The sequence below is a fragment of the Calliopsis andreniformis genome, chromosome 1, assembly GCF_051401765.1.
Source record: "Calliopsis andreniformis isolate RMS-2024a chromosome 1, iyCalAndr_principal, whole genome shotgun sequence".
NCBI classification, from domain to species: domain Eukaryota; kingdom Metazoa; phylum Arthropoda; class Insecta; order Hymenoptera; family Andrenidae; genus Calliopsis; species Calliopsis andreniformis.
Window position 1 is genome coordinate 2,352,352 of NC_135062.1, and position 11,268 is coordinate 2,363,619.

The following is an 11,268-nucleotide window of genomic DNA, read 5'->3' on the forward strand; positions in this document are numbered from 1 at the left end:
ATTTTAACAATTATTTAAATTCAAGGCAATAGTAAATGAAGAGAATAAAAATTTGAATTTCTCGTAATAAGTTTTCAATCAACTAGGTGATATAGAACTACCTAATAATATTCATTATTTTAAAACCATAAAATATTATTGTCTATTTTATATTTAAAATATATAGATAGAAAAATGAGATTGAATAGATTGATTTATAAAAATTCATCAAACTAATAATATGATTTTAAAGAGCAATAAATTTTGTTGTTCGATGCACTCATGGTACACGAAGTCAGAATAACAATTACACATTCTCAATACGTAGGGTAACATTCGCTCGGCTTACTCTACACATACTCGCTAGCGGATTGCGACTGCCGACGTTTTTGGTTTTCTCCTTATCACGATTACCAATTTGACGGTATCACTCGTCACTAATCCTTGTATAATTCACCGAAACATACAGTTAAAAAGTAAGACCTATGTATTCTACTTAAGTACCTACATATACACATGGTATTCGAATATTTTTGGTAACTGTACATAAGGTTCATTTTAAATATCAATTAATTATTGTCACTTGATAGAAAAGTTAAAAAAAATAACATATTGTGTCTTTATACCTTATTTATTAGAAATATAAACTTACAATTTGTAAAATTAAATTTAATTTATTAGTTCAACTTACATTTCTTTTATTCAGTTACATGTTTTGCTGTTTATTATGTAAAAATTACCTTCAACATTATATTACTAATAATAATTGAAAGACGTTTAACAACATGATCACTAAAGTCGAAACAATTCTTAAATATCGATCGACAATGCCAGGTAATTGAAAATTAATTATTCTTCTGCATCTCCACTATAATAGCCGACTACCAACCACGGTCACGCTTTGTCGGTCGGGATGTAACCGATGCAACAGATGACACTGCCTTCTCAATGGCACCACCCAACCCATCACTATATTACGAACACAGCATTTATTCGTCGTCCTGTAGACTCGTGCCATGTGGCGGCAATCCCCACAGCCACGTGGAACGGAACTGTTTTTTGACACGTCATCGATTCAGCTAATTTACGATCACGTTACTTCATCCGAATACGTTTGAGTGACTCTAATAAGAAATCAAGACAAAATCGAACCTAGCACTAATGGAGATGAGTATTCAACATGTTCCAAGATACTTTCAGAACTAATAAAGACCACTTATTAAATCAACATAATTCTTATTATAGAATAGATACGATTTACTAGGTTTCGATTAGAAATATTGTTAAACTAGCTATAATATATTTGCTTATAAATAGATACGTTAAGAAATTGTGCCACATTTAGATGAAGAAATTTAAATCGTCTTTAAAAAGTATACTTATTTTATGTGGATTCAGCAGTTTGTATATTAATTTCTATTATTTCAAAGTATTTAATATCTATAGGCACATAATAGGAAGGATACATATACAAAAATACATTCCAGTAACTGCTTCAAAAACAATTTATTTAATTTTCCAAAGTTAAGGGGTTATTCCCACTTGGAGATACCTATCTAGTTTAGATGATCTTAAAAATAAAGAATTATTATGTAATTATAGAGCAAGAGTTTCGAAATTTTTCACACTTATTTAGGTATTTTTCAAAATAATTTTTGTAATTGTAATTTTTGTGGAATAATTTGTACCATTACTCAAGTTATTGCACCTCCCTGCAGCGCAGCGTCGCGTTTGGAATAGCTGCGACTATTCACGTCGTTGTATTCATCTGAAATAGTTGTAATCAATATAAGATATTTTGATCAATATGTCCGAAACAGAAACATTTTTTGAAACTTTCAGAAATTTTTATTTCTGTGAGTGATAAGAAAGCTATTGCAAATATTGACACAATTCTAGTTTGTTGGATAAAGGAACATCTATTTTTCAAGTGTGTAAAAATTGGATAGAAATAAGTTAAATCATTATTAAAATATTTATGATAGCCATTCAAAACAGGACATTCCAGGAATATCCAATAACTTGAATAATAATAAAAACAGTTGCATGAAAATTATGTTGTGTTATCCTGAAAAATTACTAAATATGTATGAAAATTTCAAAATTTTTGGTCTGCAATTATATAATAATTCTTTATTTTAAGGATCACATAAAATTGGTACCTCCAGGAGGAAATACCTCCCCTAATTAAACATGTACATACATATATAATATATTTATGACGAAGTTATTATTCAATACAAGTAACATAAATCACTTTGAGTAACTTTAGTCTAGTTTTCATGAGTTCATCTTAACTTATCAAAAATCATTCATTAACAATTATTACATCAACATTGATTCACCGACATCCATTTTGACCGACGTATTTTTTCACCAGTATGTAGTTACCTACATATATACATCAATATCTGCTTCTCCAAATATATTGTTTATAAGTAGACGAAACATACCTACATTTACCACTAGTTTTTATTTATAAAAATGATATTGGTGAAAATAGCTGTCGGTTGCAATTGTATAATTAATAATTGTCCGTAAAATGTTTTCCAATAAGTTAAAATAAGTAGTCCTGTTTTTACTGCAATATATGAGATTTTGCTATTTAATTACGAGTAAAAGTACATGGTTAGAATAGAATATAAATTCATACGAAAAACAAACAACAAAATTATTACTATAGTTACCATTGTTGCTTTCGCATATATTCCTGTTCTTTTGGAAAAAGTTTCCTAACGTTTCGCAAGCACTGCAGCTAGCTTCATAGGGGGTGAAATGATAGTGATATAGTGTCAATATGTTATCAAGCCGTGAAAGCCTTAAATATTTTAAATAAAATTGTTACTGTTTTATTTAAATTTACTGAAGACAAAATATTATTACAGTAAAGCAATAATAAGCATTAATGCAACCTTCTACAAGCGCTGGAATGAAATAATTGAATCGCACAATAGACACGTAGTCTCGTTCCAGTTAAAATCGGTGTACCGAAAGCTAAATGGCGTAGACCAAAAAGTATCGATGCAAGTCTTTATTCGCGTTTTGTCGAGCGGCACGTCACACAATATCGTTAAGGGTAATGTTCACAGGTACGTTTGTAACGATTCTTTAAGATGATTCCTTCGACACAAAATGTCCATTAGTGAACTAACTGAAGGGAATTTATGGCCGTTTCCTTCTTTTTTGTCTCCGTTCACACCTTCTTTCTTTTTGCAGTTCATCCGGCAATTGCTGCAGTATCAGTGAACAACAGTAGCGACAGGTAACTAGTCCTCGAATATTTTTACATTGGAACTTCTAAATCGTCAGGTAGCTGCGTAGCGATGTACAAGTCGGCATCGTCAACCATCATAAAAGACGATCACCGGAAAGATTTTCAGGTTAGTTCAGTTAAGTGAAGTATCGTGTACGGCCACGCTTTTCGATTATTGCTTCTATCTGTCGATCTGTGACGAGCTATAGGCATAAGTATGACCGTAGGTATCAATAGGTGGGATTCTATGATGACAATAAATTCATTAAGAACATTTTCCCGTACAAATATAAAAACTTCCTTTTTTTGAATATTGCTACATTCGGTTTAAACAATAATATAGAAATATACCTCTAGATTGTATCAGTGTCTTAATGTACGAACATTGTACGTCCACTTTTGGTCAAATTTGAAATTTTATAATATAAAAGCCATGGACATATGAATGTCTTTTTAAATGAATTATTCCTTGCGTATGGATTGATCTATAGATCCTATAATTTCGTGAACAAAAATTGTGAATTTAAAATTTGTTACAAGAGTATTTACCACAACATCAAATATCATAGAGTCAAACAAAAATTTCACAATTAATATGCATATGCTATAAATTAATAATTTTCGACATATTGTTTTATTTGAACCATGATGCTTTCATAGTTTAATGAATTGCTGTTCGATACAGTAATGATCAGTATTAAATGTAGTTTTCAAGTTGCAAATTGCAATTGTAGGTGAACTTTGTAAATAAGCATCTGTTGAATTTCATGTTTTGTGAAAAATATTCGCTACTATCATAAACTCTTATTGTTATTTGTACGTTCATACTTAAAATGCATATTAGTTAGTGTCAATTATAAAAATGTATCGTTTTGTAGAGTCAACATCAAGTTAACTGGAATTGAAACCAAAGGCTGCCAAAATGAATTTCTGTAAATATGAAACTGTCTCAAAATATTAAAATGAAATTGTCTATAAACATACCAACTGGGTGGAGTAAGTTGTATTAACATTCAAAGGTAAATCCGAGATAATTTTCCTACCAAAAGTAGTCTCAACATAAAAATGTTCTGAAGAACAATAAAGATACTCAATGTTTCCTTACAAGACAATAACGGTTAAAAATTAAATTAAGAACTCTGACGCGAACATTTGTGACTCTTTAGGAAAAATGTTTCACAAAATTGTAAAATCCACAACACACCATGCCATTTTCTATAATTTTACATATAACCTTAGTGGAGCCTGCTCAACAAATCTAAAACGTAGTTAAAAACAATAATGAGAAAATAAATATCATTTGATTCCGTAGCTATCCGGAAAGGTGAATAACAGAGGGTTAATAGAGGTTTTGCTGGTGTAGTTAGAAATCATTGTATGCGAATACGAAGAGCGACTGACTCAAATCACTGAGGCGTAACCAAGAAGGGTAGGCTGATGCAACTGTGAGCCACGTGCCGGTCGCGTGGCACAGCCGATGCGGCGGACGCACCGCAGCGCAGCACGGTGCCGTCTAGCATGGCGATCAGGTAGTGCATCAGAGAGAGCAATGCCACACACAATATACTCACATAGCGATGTTCTATTCCACTGTGTCATGTGTGCGAAGATAGACGAGTTCAGTGGAGCATACCGACACGCGATCGAGAGCATCTTTGACTGTTCCCCACGTAGTGGTACGAAGTTATATGTTATCACATTTACTGTCACACAGAATGAGCATTCACAAATAAAGTAACACTAAAGATTGTCATATTCGGCGATAGCTTTTAAGGAATTATGTAGGCACAATTACACACAGGTTTTAAAACGAAAAGGAAATTTTGGAATTCTTTAGAACATGGGTGGAAGTTAATTAAAGTGGAGATTAAAGAGCATCACCAAATTCTACTTTTAATTTAAATCTATCACATGCTGAACGAAAGGTATTTTAACTACTGAAAAACATTCTATGAAAAATTTAGAAAATATAAATAGTTAATATATTTTACACAGCAAATTATCGTAATTACTTTTCGTCGTCAAAGCAGCGAGCGCTGCATGCCATTATTTTGTTAGTTTCCAAATTTTGTTAGAAAGTATAGATCCCTATTTCACACTTCTTTTAGCTATTTTTGTTAAAATAAACTATATTTATAAAAATTTGCATGTTAAAAACTATTAAGTTGATATTGAATTCAAATTTTCATTACTTACAAACATATAAATAAGTACTTTCACTTATATTAAAATTAAAAAAAGACGTTTGAAACTCTATCAAGTCAATTTTGTCGTAACATAGTACCCTTAAAATTGAACTCTATGTCACAGTGAACTGATAAAGATAATAATGTGTGTTACTTTTTGACGAATCAAATGAAATAAATCAACGTATTAACGTGGCACGTTAACATTTAGAAAAAATGTATGTCTAACTCTTATAACCATGTCTTTCCCTATATTACCTATAGCTTTTCTGATATCGCACTCGTTAACATGTTTTTTCTATTTGATACTCAAGTATGTGTGCGTATTTATGAAATTAGGAATTTGTCACTATTTTGTAAGGAAAACTACATAGACAGGGTTACGTGGAGCTTACGAAGTATGTACATCTTGTGCAGAGATGAAAAATCTTGCGAAAAGAATTCGGGTCTAATTAGTCACAGCAGAAGAGACCACGTCTTGTGCGTATTTTCGGCATTAGATCGGCTTCAGGCGAGCGGTTCTTTACTACAAACATACATATGTTTTCTTATTTTTCCCAGTTGAATACAACAAAGATAGATGTACAATTAGCTCTTTCACATGACAACACACGTATCTCGATACGTATATAATCGATATCGACCGTACAAGTTTAGGTATGATACTGTAAAAGTCCAAAAATCGGTAAATCCTGAACGTTATCGGTAAATCCTAGCATTTGCCAAAAAAAGGTAGTAAAAATCCGAAAAAAGCTTGTACACAATTCTAGTTCGGGTTTTTACCAAACCATTTCAGTAAATGCTAGGATTTACCGGTAAAACCTAGAATTCACTAATTTTCGGACTTTTACAGTACCATGTATGCACATACATACATATGTACGTACACATAGTGGACTTTCTTGTAAATTCGTTCAATTAAACGATGTTTACCGATGAAACTCTAGTTGTTTGAATATGGTAAATAATTACTGATGAGAAATGATTTATAAACCATTTTCACTTACTATATTTTCATCTATCCAAAAATCACCGATACTAACCCTATAGATGTGTTTGGAACAAGTGTCAGACGTCGCGAGTATACGCCAGCAGGATTATTATTTATACGTTTAATGAACAATAAACAATATATATCATAATATAATGATGAAAGGATTATAAAGATATATGTCTTTCGTACAGACATTCGTTTCAGGGCTTAGTTTCACACAAAATGTACTCTAATTAGGATTGCTATTATTTTGTTTATAGTTATAAAAATTTAAAATTCTATTATATCCGTATTTTGCGTTTTCGTTCATAGGTGAATTCGCCGTTGAAAAATGTGCAATCGCCTCATTTTGCACCACTTTTCTAAACGCAATAATTTTCGAGATATTAAGTCAAATATGTTTTTCCACCCTCAGCTTTCGGGGTGATTTTCACCCCTTTCAGATAGATACTAGCAAATAAAAATACGTATCTAATATTTTTGGCTAATCTAGAAACATACCAAATTTCATCAAAATTAGACAAGACATTTACACTTCAGGATGTTGTAAGTTGGATCTTGTAAGTTGGAATTTGAACTTGTGTATGTATACGATGAATTGTTTTGGAGATTATAATGTAAAAGAATTAAAATGGTATAATCTGTATGTCATATAATCAAAAATTATTTTAAACATGTACAATTCAGTTTTATATGTTAATTTACAACTGATAATAAAACTAAAGACCACAGAAATCCATAGATATTGATCTATTAACTGCAAACTTACAGAAATAAAACCAAACAAGGTTGATTTTAAAGGAATACATATAATGAAGAGAGGCATTTTATACTTTATCTCTAGTAATTATGTTTGGACGGTATACATAATTGTAAATTATTTATAACATAAAATTATATTTATTAATTTTACTTATTAAAGAATAAGATTTATTTATATGTTAATACCCACTGTTATATAAAATTATATAAAATTATATAGTGTTATATAAAATTATAATTATAATGTATAAAAAGTATTAGGTTAACCAATAAATTTTTTTATAGTGAATATCATGATTATAGGCAAAAGGATCATCTCAGATTATATAGAACTATGTTGATGTTTTATAATTGTCATTTCTCGTCAAATATTTCTTTTATGTTATCTTTTCATATCAATATGCATTTGATATTTTAATATTTTCGTATCATTAAAATCAACATAGGGTACATAGCATGTGCACACTATATCTATATACATCAAATATTTTAATAAACATTCTTGAACTGTTTTTGTTACTTGGTCCGTTAAATGTTACTTACAGTATATCCGGTTTAAATGTATACAGGTGGTTATTTTCGTAAATATTAAAAATGAAAAAAAATATTTCAAAGAAAAGTTGTGTGGTATTAAAGGGGACATACTGTGGTGATAACAATTTGACCTTATGAGGATGTTGGAGAGCTCTGTGAAGGTTACATCTAAATTTTTAAATGGAACCCTATATTTTTGATTGTATATTCTTGTAGCGAATATAGAAACGTTTTCAAAACATTGCTTATATATGTATTTTACATAAGCCATGGTTGAGTTATTAACTTTTAAAGTTAGCGTGCCGCCGGTATTAGTGTTACCCGATGTACACCGCGTGGTAATTGTGTGTGTGCATGCGTGCGTTACGTGTACGGCGACTGGATAGTAAACGTTATAATAAACAAAACTGTTGAATTGTTTTTTGTCTAGAAATATATAAAGCCCTATCAAGCAACTTCTTCGGTGGTGTGCATTGGGTAACGTTAATAACGTCAAATTTGAAAGATAGTAACTCAAAAATAGCTTATGCAAAATAAATGTGTAGGTAATGTTTCGAAAACTTTTCGATATTAGCTACAAGAATATGCAATCAAAAATATAAGGTTCTAATAAAAATTTAAATGTGACCTTCACAGAGTTCTCTAAGGTCATCGAAAAGTCAAATTGCTATCATCATAATACATTCTCTTTGATACCATATAACTTTTGTCCGAAACATTTTTTCTCATTTTTAATATTTACGAAAATAAACACATGTATACATTTAAACCGGACATATTGTATGTCAGGGATAAGTATATATTTTTATAATTTATCCTCATTTTTTAGAAACAAAATCTAGGAAGTTTAAATTACCTGATTTTATCTGTTTTACTTTTATCGTAAAAAAAGGTAAAAGCCTTAATCCATTAATATTTTGATAAAAAACACAACTGACATCAGTATTCGGTACATAGAGAGTGTTAACTTGAGTTTAATTTAAGCATTTTAAATGCTTGTTTTTTTTTATGGTAAGAAAAAATTTCACTGGAAAACATTTGCAATTCGCTAGCTGCAATGCTAGCGAAACGTCGGGAAATCTCTTCCTACCGGACACGACTTACACCTGAAAGCTTCAACAATGAGAATTGTATAAGCAAAAAATTGTTTTCAAAGTTGTACTTTCGAAGAGTTCAAGATCATCGAAGTGTTTTTAAATAGAACTATACCTTTGTTGATGTCATTATGATATGCTAGGTGAAGTTAAGAATATTATAACCTTTACATGACTGTTTATATAAAACAAAAATTATAGAAATTAGAAAATTGAAGGAAATAATGAACTAATTAAGACATAAAGGTTAATGGAGGAATATTTAGTTCAGCTAGAGCTCAAAATGATACTCATCAACTTCAATAAATTCTAATAAACGATTAATGAACGGTGCTCTAGTCCTCATAATTTGTACATTTGCGTTAACGCGTGCATATCTTATCTGTTCTTTCGTATTTTCCGGTGTTGGGGAAATGTCATAAACTATTGATTTAGTCGCATGTCAAACAGAAAGATCTAGAGGTGTAAAATATGGCAAACATCTACATCCCAACCAATCTAGCGGTACAAACATTTTTGGATCAATTTTGATTTCCATTGTTGCATTGTGACCCATACATATATTCTGTTGAAATCACATTAGATATTTTTGAGGTTTGGGAACATTTCCTAACAGTCCAGGTAGCTTATCAGTTAAAAGCTTTATATTTTTAATCATTCTAAAAGTCATGGATAAATAATGGCCCAATGGGCGCTGATGTACGATTTATAAAGTCCATTTCCAATTTTCAGTGCATCTATGTATACTGCATATTATCTGTCTTTAATTGTCCATGATTGGTAATAGGTTCGACAGAAAGCAACATTCTGAGTTGTTATCCTGAATGAACCTCGATGTAAGGAAATGTGGAGCGGATGAAATTTATGATGCTGCAGTATTTGGCAATGACTTGATTAAAAAATGACCGAACAATGTGATTTTTTGACAATATTTAAACATACTCAAGTTAGATAAGACACCCTGTATAGATGCGGAAGATAGCTGTTTGGCAAATAGGTAATTCGCATGATCAGGCGGACTTAAATGCTACACCTTTATTAGACATTTTTGAATAAAGGTTTGTTGGATGGCAAGAAGTCAACGCATGAAACATCGTGACTAGACAAAATTACGTATTCGTTGTTCTACGCTTTTTAGAATTTATTGCTGGTAACGGGATGGTGATGACCATATGATTACCGTAAGTATCGTTCCCTGTCTCTTTCCTTACACACGTTTCGTCTTCCGTGTTTTCATCGCTATGAAGGTATCGTTGTAAACCATGTGATTTACATTCTTTGCATCCACCATACTATTTTATACGCGACCCTCGTTCTTTTGTCAGATGGCTACCCCGACAAGTAGGTACAAATAGGTACAATTTTTGTTCTTACCAATATATTTGTATATAGTTCGGCATAAGAATATCGAAACTGTGAAGTACAATAGAAGAAACTTCATGCATTTATTATTTATATCGTAATATGAATTAGAACTAATGTTTCATAATTTTATTAACATATGCGTTAAACATTGATCAGAAATAGATTTCAAGTTATTCTCTCTTTTATTAATAGGTATGTATTTCTACGTAACGTTTACTTAATAATTGACGTGCCTGCATACTTTTGTGAGCAACTACGTACGATTTTGATCAAGACAGTAATTTTGTATTCTTTACGTTCGGTAATCGATAAGTTATTAGCTTATTTTATGAACAACGTTTTTAAAGTAATTTAAAATATTATCTCCCAACTTAGTAACGTAATAAGTACAATGTGAGTTCCTCGGAAATTTTTAAGCACCTTTGCGACATCAAAGTTATCAGTATATAAAAAAAAACTGGTAGAGTAATGATGTTCTTATTAATAAAGATATCCAATAATAAAGGACAGGGTAAGAATAGAAACCATAGCAATAAATAAAAAAATTAGACGAATAATTATAGGGAAGTTTATGTGAAATATGCTATATAATATATTAATATTGTAGACTTTAGGGAACAGTATTATTATTGAGAGTAACTACGTTAAAAGTTATTATTGAAACAAGTTTTAGGTCTTGTTTTAGAGTGAGTTTAGACAACCGAAAATCCTCAAACATCACCACATATTTTCAAAGTTTCATAACTTTTTTAATTTCTGGGTTGAGGGACGTTCCTTGTGAGTTGTAAAATAGCAAAATAATTAACTATTGTGATTCTAAACCCCCTTCGAGGAAATTATTTTACGTATGTAACAACATGATGGAAACCTTGTACATAATAAACTCAAATTTAAAGACAGTAACTTGTACCGTCTGTGATATTTAGGAATACTCATGAATATACAAAAATAATCCATATTATAATATATGGAATGAACACATCATTTTTTTGGTGTTAATGAAGTATCTATATACGGAAAGGAAGATCAAATAGAATGGTTATTTATATTACCAAATTTTCATCTTAAGTTTTTATTATATTTATATTAATTATTAGTAAA